Source organism: Nyctibius grandis (assembly GCF_013368605.1).
Source record: "Nyctibius grandis isolate bNycGra1 chromosome W unlocalized genomic scaffold, bNycGra1.pri SUPER_W_unloc_2, whole genome shotgun sequence".
Taxonomy (NCBI): domain Eukaryota; kingdom Metazoa; phylum Chordata; class Aves; order Nyctibiiformes; family Nyctibiidae; genus Nyctibius; species Nyctibius grandis.
Window position 1 is genome coordinate 4123781 of NW_027167473.1, and position 9682 is coordinate 4133462.

The 9682-nt window shown below is 41.6% G+C and overlaps 1 long non-coding RNA gene across 1 annotated transcript; it reads left to right on the forward strand.

Moving 5' to 3' along the window:
- The first annotated feature begins 5977 nt into the window (after window positions 1-5977).
- On the forward strand, window positions 5978-8241 carry LOC137677194 (uncharacterized). The gene is made up of 2 exons (XR_011050234.1): window positions 5978-6255; window positions 7618-8241. It is a non-coding gene; the product is annotated as an uncharacterized lncRNA (long non-coding RNA).
- The last annotated feature ends 1441 nt before the right edge of the window (window positions 8242-9682 follow it).

Here is a 9682-nt window from a genome sequence, read left to right on the forward strand (position 1 = left end):
AAGCACAAATACAGGCTGGGTGGAGAATGGATTGAGAGCAGCCCTGAGGAGAAGGCCTTGGGGGTGATGGGTGACGATAAGCTCACCATGAGCCGGCAGTGCGTGCTTGCAGCCCAGAAAGCCAACCGTGTCCTGGGCTGCATCCCCAGCAGCGTGGCCAGCAGGTTGAGGGAGGGGATTCTGCCCCTCTACTCTGCTCTCATGAGACTTCCCCCTGCAGTGCTGTGCCCAGCTCTCGGGCCCCAAACATAGGAAGGGCAGGGAGCTGTTGGAGCGAGTCCAGAGGAGGCCACGAAGATGATCAGAGGGCTGGAGCGCCTCTCCTATGAAGACAGGCTGAGAGAGCTGGGGCTCTTCAGCCTGGAGAAGAGAAGGCTGTCAGGGCCCGGGTCCGAGTCTGGGCCCTGGGAAGGTTCTTTGTGATTCCAAGAGGCAAAATTAATGCACAAACGAGGCCAAATGCTGCCAAACAAGCTGCTTTATTGCACAAAGGCAGAGGAAACTGAGCAATAGGAAAGGTGGGAAATAAAGGGGGAAAAATAAGCGAGTGTTCCGAGAGAGAGAGATCCACAGGGATAGTCACTACCATGGGTCCAGCAACGTCTTCTGTCTTCCAGCGGTGAGTGACACAGCGGGGTAAAGGCAATAGCACACACAGATGAGGTAGAAGCAGTGGAAAAGGCGAGCCCACGCAGACAAAGTAGAAGCAGTGGGAGAAGCAGGGGCTGCAGGCCTGTCTTCGCAGTTCTTTTTATAGGGAGTGAGGGTGGGCGTGCGTACCTGTCCCATCCAATGGGCATGTGCCCAGGCTTTCTCCATCCAATGGATGTGTCCATGAGTCCCAGGCCTGAGTGTTGACAGGCAGGTGATGGAGACCAGTGCTCGCTCCTCCAGTGTCACAAGTTTGAGTGACAGGGACAAGTGGCTGTCTAGACATGTCTAGACGAATCCTCCTACACACAAGTGTCCAGGTACACCCGCATAGGCAAACTTTGAGAGATCTATTTGCCAATTTGGTCCCTCACAGAGGCTCCCGGGAGACCTTCTAGCAGCCTTCCAGTACCTGAAGGGGGCCTACAGGAAAGCAGGAGAGGGACTTTTTACAAGGGCATGTAGTGATAGGACAAGGGGGAATGGTTTTAAACTGAAAGAGGGGAGATTTAGATTAGATATTAGGAAGAAATTCTTTACTGTGAGGGTGGTGAGACAGTGGAACAGGTTGCCCAGAGAAGTTGTGGATGCCCCCTCCCTGGCAGTGTTCAAGGCCAGGTTGGATGGGGCTTTGAGCTACCTGGTCTAGTGGAAAGGTGTCCCTGCCTGTGGCAGGGGGGTTGGAACTAGATGATCTTTAAGGTCCCTTCCAACCCAAACCGTTCTATGATTCTATGATCCTATGATTCTATGATTAATATCCAGGCATGCGAAGACTTACATAACCAAAGTTATCAGGCAGGCCGGCAGGAAGCAGTGCATAGTTTCTGTTATGAGTGATTTGGACCAGCTGACGGGCTTGGGAATTCCAAATTCCCTAATCAGACTGTCCTTTTTTATTGTGGAGTCACAGAAGCACTATCTGGGCTTGATAACCAATCATCGCATCCCAACTCTGCTCCCCCTCTGTGCTGGTTCTTTCCTTTGTGTGCACGATGCTCAGATGCTACCTTAAAAGTTGCGCAACTCCCCTATGGAGCTATAGTGATATAAGGTGCAGGGTCATAATATGGAGAATTACAATATAAGGCAGTAATATAGGGACAACTTTTATCCAAGATAAGAAGTGATAGGTGCCCGTCCCCCTGCAGGCATCCACATGTACCATTTGCCCCAGAAGGCAATCCCCTCTTCTGGTCATATGCTCTGTTGCGATTAGCTGACAGGACCAGCCATTCCTTCCAGTTTATCCAGAAGTACATCAGACCAGAAAGTGCCTTTCCCTACACGCAAAAAGGGCTGTAATTTTGTTTAGGATGCCATTTTATGGCAGGGAGTTGCCATTTTTGACAATGTCATACCTATGTGTTCTCAGATCTCCCTCTGATAGGCTGCCTGCATCCTTTGGACCAGGAAGTGCTCAAATATCACAGAATCACAGAATGGTTGAAGTTGGAAGGGACCTCTGAAGGTCATTTAGTCCAACCCCTCTGCTCAAGCAGGTCCACCTAGGGCCAGTTGCCCAGGACCATCTCCAGACAGCTTTTGAATACCTCCAGGGAGGGAGACTCCACAACCCCTCTGGGCAACCCCTTCCAGTGCTCAGTCACTCTCACAGTGAAAAAGTGTTTCCAGATGTTCAGATAGAACCTCCTGTGTTTCAGCTGGCCCAAAGGAGATTCTTCTGTTTTCAGAAAACCAACTCCAAGCGTTGGCTGCAGAAATAACCCATGGAGTCTCTGTGTTGGTAAAAGTGAGAGGCAGTCTCACAGGCATGCTGCATTTCTTCTATGTGCCTAGATGGATAAGGTATTGGCTGGATGGCTGCATCAAAGAGTTCTAGTCAACGGCTCAATGTCCAAGTGGAAACCAGTAACGAGAGGTGTCCCTCAAGGGTCCGTACTGTGACCAATGCTATTTAATATCTTTATTAATGACATGGACAGTGGGATTGAGTGCACCCTCAGCAAGTTTGCAGACGACACCAAGCTGAGTGGTGCAGTTGATTCGCCAGAGGGAAGGGATGCGAGCCAGAGGGACCTTGAGAGGCTTGAGGAGTGGGCCCATGGGAACCTCATGAAGATCAACAAGGCCAAGTGCAAGGTCGTGCGTCCAACTCTGGGGTGACCAATACAAGAAAGACATAGACTTGTTAGAGTGGGTCTGGAGGAGGGCCACAAAAATGATTAGAGGGCTGGAACACCTCTCCTATGAAGAAAGGCTGAGAGACTTGGGGTGGTTCAGCCTGGAGAAGGTTCTGGGGAGACCTTGTTCTGGCCTTTCAATATATAAAGGGGACTTATAAGAAGGATGGAGAGAGACTTTTTACCAGGGCCTGTAGTGACAGGACAAGGGGCAATGGCTTTAAACTGAAAGAGGATAGGTTTAGGTTGGACATAAGGAAGAAATTTTTTTTATGATGAGGGTGGTGAGACACTGTGACAGGTTGCCCAGAGAAGTTGTGGATGCCCCATCATTGGAAGTGTTCAAGGTCAGGTTGGATGGGGCTTTGAGTAACCTGATCAAGTGAAAGATGTCCCTGCCCGTGGCAGGGGGGTTGGACTAGATGAATCTTTAAAGGTCCCTTCCAACCCAAACTGTTATTTGATTTCTGTGTCATATTTCGGTCAGGTTTAGGAGAATTTTCAAGGGGAAGATGTCTCACTTTTAACTTCCAACAATCACACAGGCAATGTTTTAGGATTTACAGATATAATCTGTAAGTATTTTTTCAACTTTGTGATTTTCAAGAATAAGTTCTCTATAAAGAGGTAAAAATAAAAACTGACCAAAAAGTTGATTTTTAAAAGAGCTGTAATTTGTCCTAATGTACAATCTTAAGACATTAATCTTACACTTTTATAGTGAAAGATTATAAGTGTCAGGGAAACTTCAAAACTTCCTGCACTTAGATAAGTTCCTGCTATTATCTGCCTTTGCTTCAGATCCTGGAAGGGCATGAATGTTTAAACTGGAGCTTCTTATTGTTAGGCTATGATTCCTTGAGAGGCAGTGAACCAACTTAAGAGTGCATTGCTTTTGAAAGAGGAAGCTGCAGCTCCACACATCCCCTGCCCCTTTCCATAGGCATAGTTCCTTTGCCTCTGTTGTGCTGGCTGCTCTTCAGGCCCTCTGTGAGCTGATTTAACTCATTGGAATGGCAGAAAAATAATAGAAAAATTTAGTTTGGAATTGACATCTGCAGGTTGTCTGTTTCCAATCCCTTTCTCAAAGGAGGTCTATTTAGATCAGGTTGATCAAGGCCTTTTAAGGGGGAGGGAGACACAAAAAACAAAACCCTTTGGATGTGATTGGAATTTCCCATGTTCCCTTGTCTGATGCTTGTCCTATTGCTGTATGCCTCTGAGTCTAGCTTAGTCTTCTTTGTATCTTTTAATCAGGTAGATTCAGACAGCAATAAGATATCTTCCAAAGTATTCTTTTCCAGGCTGAACAAACCCAGTTCTCCTGTTCTTTTCTCATGTACTGTGTTCTAGCCTCCTGATCATCTTGGTGGCCCTCCACTGGACTTTCTCCATTACATCCATGTGTCTCTTGTCCCAGGGAGCCTAAAACTGGACAGAGCACTCTGGATGTGGCCTTGCCAGTGCCAAATAGAGGGGAAGAATCACTTCCTGGGACCTGCTGTCTGTACTCCTACTACTAAAAATATCCCAGCAAAAGAGGATGAAAAATTTTCTGTAATCTTAATGAGTTAAGTTAGGTCATGGGTCTGTAAAGCACTAAAGTTGGTGCAAGAAGGGAGGATGTTTGTGCGTCCTGGAGTGCAAGACTTCCTCTTACCGTTACAAGTGGGTGTTAGTTCAGCTGAGTTAAATGTGAAATGGCTGCCTTGGCTTGTTTCAGCCTCACAAGGCCTTCCCATTTAGGAGCATATGTAATAAAATGGTATTCCTTTGAGTCTTGCCTTTTTCTTTTTTTTTTTTTTTTGAAGTAATAGTTTTTTTGCATTCAGAGAATGTAGTACAGCCTGGCTGGGAGTCCGTGTCATGCCAAGTCCGTGTCTCAAATTCACATCTGCTACCCGGGTTCTGTTAAGCTGTACTCAAAGTGATCTTACAAACAGTGAGGATAAATACATCTGTCTTACCTGGCAGTGTTATAAGTCTTCCTTTGTATTGGGGTAATAATTAGTACATACTACCAGAAGTTAGAACTTGTGCTTGTAACAGACCTGTAAACATTATTTATTTATTTTTCTCCTTGTGGTGGTTATCAGTAATTAGTGAAATAAAATATTATTGGTAGTTAATCTTGATATGATTAGATGTGCTGATTAAAAGTGACTTGAGCATTTACTGTTGGCATTCCAAGTGTTCCTGATGCAAAGAGCTACTGTATTGTGCTTTATTATTCCCCTAAGAAAAGCCTAGTTTCAAAGGATTATATCTTGAAAGTAAAATGGCAGGAAAATTTTTATGACCTGTAATAGCAACTTGCAGCTTTAATGAGGGTTGGATGGATAGGGGAACAAAATAATCTCCTACTTCTGCACTCCTTGCATCAAACAGAAGAAAGTAGTACTCGCAGCTTTGTATGGAATATAATCTGTAGTAAATCACTGAACAATAACTTATCATTAACATTTATTTTGGGAAATGCTTAGCAGGGACAGAATTTGTCACAGTCTTGAACTTTGGAGGAAAGGAATCCAGGCTAGACTTATTTATTTATTTTTTTTATCGTTAGAATTTCTCTTTTTCCAGCAGAGGTTGAAAGTCTCACAAAAAAAGCCCTGCTGTGGTCAAATATTTTTCATATAATACAACATTTGAAAAACCTTTCTGAACTGAATATTTTCTAAAAATGTCTGAAATGATGCTGTAATATTTGTCTTTTCTGCAGCACAGCTTCCCCCTGGAATATGCATTGAAGGTGCGTGGGGGGATATAAAGCCACCAACTGAAGTCAGAATTGAAGTGGTTTCTTATTCAATAAATATTTTGACTTAAAGATAAAAATTTTAGAGAATTGTTGCACAGGATATTGCTTATATGGTATTCCCCATAGTTTGACTCTTATTGGTTTAAAAAGCTTTAAGCTTTGACTTTCCTTTTTATGCACAGTTCTTTACTCTAGATGATTCTTAATCTTTCTTACCCTATGGGCTTTGAGACCTGGGATGCTTGTAGTGAATAGCCCATGAAACTTTTCAAATCAATACGATTTGCTCATTAATTTCATTGATGAAAGGTTTTAGAAAGCAAAGGAATTGATATACTGCTATTCAGGACATATTTATGCTGTTGTGTGATATGCATTTAAGCAGATTTCACTGTAGAAACTTCTCTCTTTTCTGGCAGAGCTTTTATCTCAGTTATCAGGCGTGAGACGTTCTGCAGGGCAGCTCAATTCTTCTGGCCCTTCTGCTTCTCAGTTACAGCAGCTGCAGATGCAACTGCAATTGGAGCGACAGCATGCACAGGCAGCAAGACAACAACTGGAGACTGCACGCAATGCAACTAGACGCACTAACACAAGCAGCATCCCCACCACTCTTACACAATCTATAGCAGCAACCAATACATCTAACACAGAAAACAATCAGCAGACTATACAGAATTCCCAGTTTCTTCTTACGAGGTAACTTGTTCTGTGGGTGTAACTCTTCTGCCATTTCTGTTTTCCTTGGTCCTGTTATGGACATAGAGTTCAGTGAAACTACTGCCAGATCCCTAATGAAGTTTGGAGTTGAGATACTATGTTTTTGTTTGCATTTGTAACATCTCCTTTTCAACCCTGCTGTGTGTTTGTTCCTAGGCAATGAATAAATATTACTTGCTGTTTCTCAATTTGAAGAGAAACATAAGGAATATTACTTTGGTAAACTGTGCTTGTTTACCCTACTACTTCTGATAAAACAAGAGCCTTTACAATAATATGTTTCAAACTTTTATGCTGATAATGTGAGGGGAGAGAACTTAAAAGGTGGTTTTATTTAATAGGAAATGAGTAATGAAGGCTGAAGGTTGAATAGAGCTTTATATATAAAGTATTTTGGATGAAAAAAGCAAATAAGGAATGTGCTATTAATAAGCAGAATACATATCTGTTTCAGAAAGTATAGTTAGATCCTAGAGTTCTATAGAACAGAATAGTTTAGTTGGAAGGGACCTACAACGATCATCTAGTCCATTCTGCTGTAGAAGAGTTGCCCGCTCTCATTCCAGCTCTTTTAGGAGGTTTAGAATATTGATTTTCTGGATTCAAAGCAGGGGGGTGTTTTTCAATTAGATGTTGAGAAAGAGCACAGGCGTTTAAACATTTTCTGTGTCTAGAAACCTGGGTTGGGACAAGTTATTGCTGTTATGCTGATTTTTATCAAAACTTGTGATAATATCTCAATCCAAAACTTTTTGAAAATAATAACATTAATCAAAGTATCTGCAAATGTCAGTCACTGATCTTGTGAGCTAGGATAGAACTGGAGCAAGCAATTTCCTTGCTTCTATTAGGTGATGGTGCATGCACTGATAAGTGAAGTGAATGATGTACTGTGCTTTGGGAATCTCTGGGCATTATGTGTGTAGTAATGTATTTTGTGTCATGCTTGCATTTAGAAGTTGTCCTGGGGACAAAATGAGCACTTAGGGGATGACTAGAGAATTTTGACACCCCTTGAAACAAAACCCCTCTGAAGGGAAAGAAACTTCAGAAATAGCTATTTTTTTTTTCTTCAGCCTTAGAATCCACTTCTATGAAGTTTTTTTGAAGCATCTAGGAACAAGTTTGTTAAATGTCTGTATTCTTGCATCAGGAGTGCCAGGTGTTGTCAGATCTGTACATGTCAAAAGAAGTGCAGTAGTACCTAGGTTGTTTCTCAAAGGAATGGCTTTCAGATGTTATTCAGCATGCATCAGTCCAGCTGTTTAGGCAATTAGTGAAAGCCCATTTTGTTGATGATACTACTAAGCCTGTCTTCTCTCTTTCTGTGATGCTATGCAGGTTGAATGATCCTAATATGTCAGAAGCAGAGCGTCAGTCAAAGGAAAGCGAACGGGCAGACCACAGCTTGTTTGTTCAAGAGCTTCTACTGTCCACTTTGATGCGGGAAGAAAGTTCCTCAGATGAGGATGAACGGGGGGAGATTGCTGATTTTGGTGCTATGGGCTGTGTAGATATTATGCCTCTAGATGTTGCTTTAGAAAACCTAAATTTAAAAGAGAGTAATAAAGGAAATGAGCCTCCTCTTTGATGGCATCCCACTTTGCAGACAATGTCCTCTGTGCTGTATTTGCCAATGAAAGTGGACAACAACTATCTTGGGTTTGTTTTGGTGATTGTAATTTCAGGTCTGTCACTCTTGTTACATTGTGTACATTCAAAGGAAGAGAGAAAAGATATATATATATGATAATCATTTCCACTTAACCAATTTTTACTTTTAGCAGGTAAATATAGGTTGCAGTGTGGAGAAAAAAGCTCTGCGTCCTGTAGCTTGACGTGCAAAACGCTCTCCTAATACTCCACATCCAAACTGAAGAGGAAAAAATGAAAAATCTCTAATGAAGCTGCTGTGTGTATTTATGAATATTAATGAATAAAAATTGCTTGGATGGTTTACCTTAACTACTGCATGATTTTTTTTTTTTGCAGCGTGCATGAGTTTTAGTGACCTTGTCATTTAAAAAATGTAAGTACAAGGAGTAAAAATATAAAACCCCAAAGCTTACCCAAAGGTAATGTGACAAAAAAAAATTAATGTTCACTAGCAGTTTATGGACGTGAAGTAGCCTTTGAGTAACACATGACCAATGACCTTTTTATGTGCTCTCCCTGCATATTAATGCAAACTCTGCAGTGGGCTATAGTTTTGCTTCCAGAGTGTGACGTTTTGCTACATCGTGACCACTATGTTGCCCTGTTAGACATCATATCCATGTGGAATTGAACTTTGTATTCATCTGTAGGAGACAAAAAACAAGGGCCACTATTGGAATCTACCACAAAGGGCTTCTGTGTGCCCTAAACCCAAATTTTGTTCACCTTTCTTTAAAGTTTTCCATTTTGTGTTAAATATACTTTATTTAGGTGTAAATGATTCATATATTCACTGTTGGAGTGTGTGTGGGGGGGGGAGTTAACCTGGATTATGTTGTCTTAGTTCTAAGCCTTCACAGTCCTTATCATTTTGAGTTATTTATGTACTTGCTTCATAGTTTGCAGAGACTCCTTAGTATCAGGAGAGCTTGAGGATTTGACTTCCCAGATATCTCCATATGTTACAATTGAATTCTTAATGCTAACTTCCTATCAACCTTTATTTATTGGGGTTTTGGGTTATATTTCTGACATAAAAACTAAAGCCTTTTTAATTGAGTCATGCTACCTATTTGCCTATACTATTAATCCTATAAGGGTTTTTTGTATGGATTATTATAATAGCCCCAAGGCAAGGGACAGCAAGGCTTTAGTTATTTGGAATGTAAAGTTAGCTTATAAAGATAAAAATGCACACAACTTCTGAAAAATAGACTTGAAAACCTGATGATGTTCCTAAGAGGACTGTGATATGTATGTTAATCTAAGATAACAGCAACAAAAGAAGCTACCCCATAGGCTGACATTTGAGTTCCATTCTCATTTTCTCAACTCTCAAATTCTGCTTGTTTCCATTTAGTACTGTATTAGCGTTGTTTTTCTTTTAGTCTCTGCAACAGAAAATGTTTTAAGGGAACTTTTTACACTAGTCTTCTGGTTATCTCAGGAGTTACCCTCAATAAAGATTCATTTTTAATTGATTGTTGAGGATGTTAAAAAAAAAAAAAAAATCAAACTGCAGTCTTTTCAGACACGTCTTCTGCACATTACAAAAAGACTCGGTTCAATAAAGCATTTTAAGGGCTGTTGTTCAGTTTATCTTTGGTGATGATGTATTATCCAGATAGCTGTAGAAGAAATTCTGGAATTAAACTATCCTTCACAACTGTATGCAAAGGCATTTCATGGCGAAACCCCAGGTGTTTTACATTAACACTTTTTTAAAAGTGCATATTCTGGGCAGTGCATG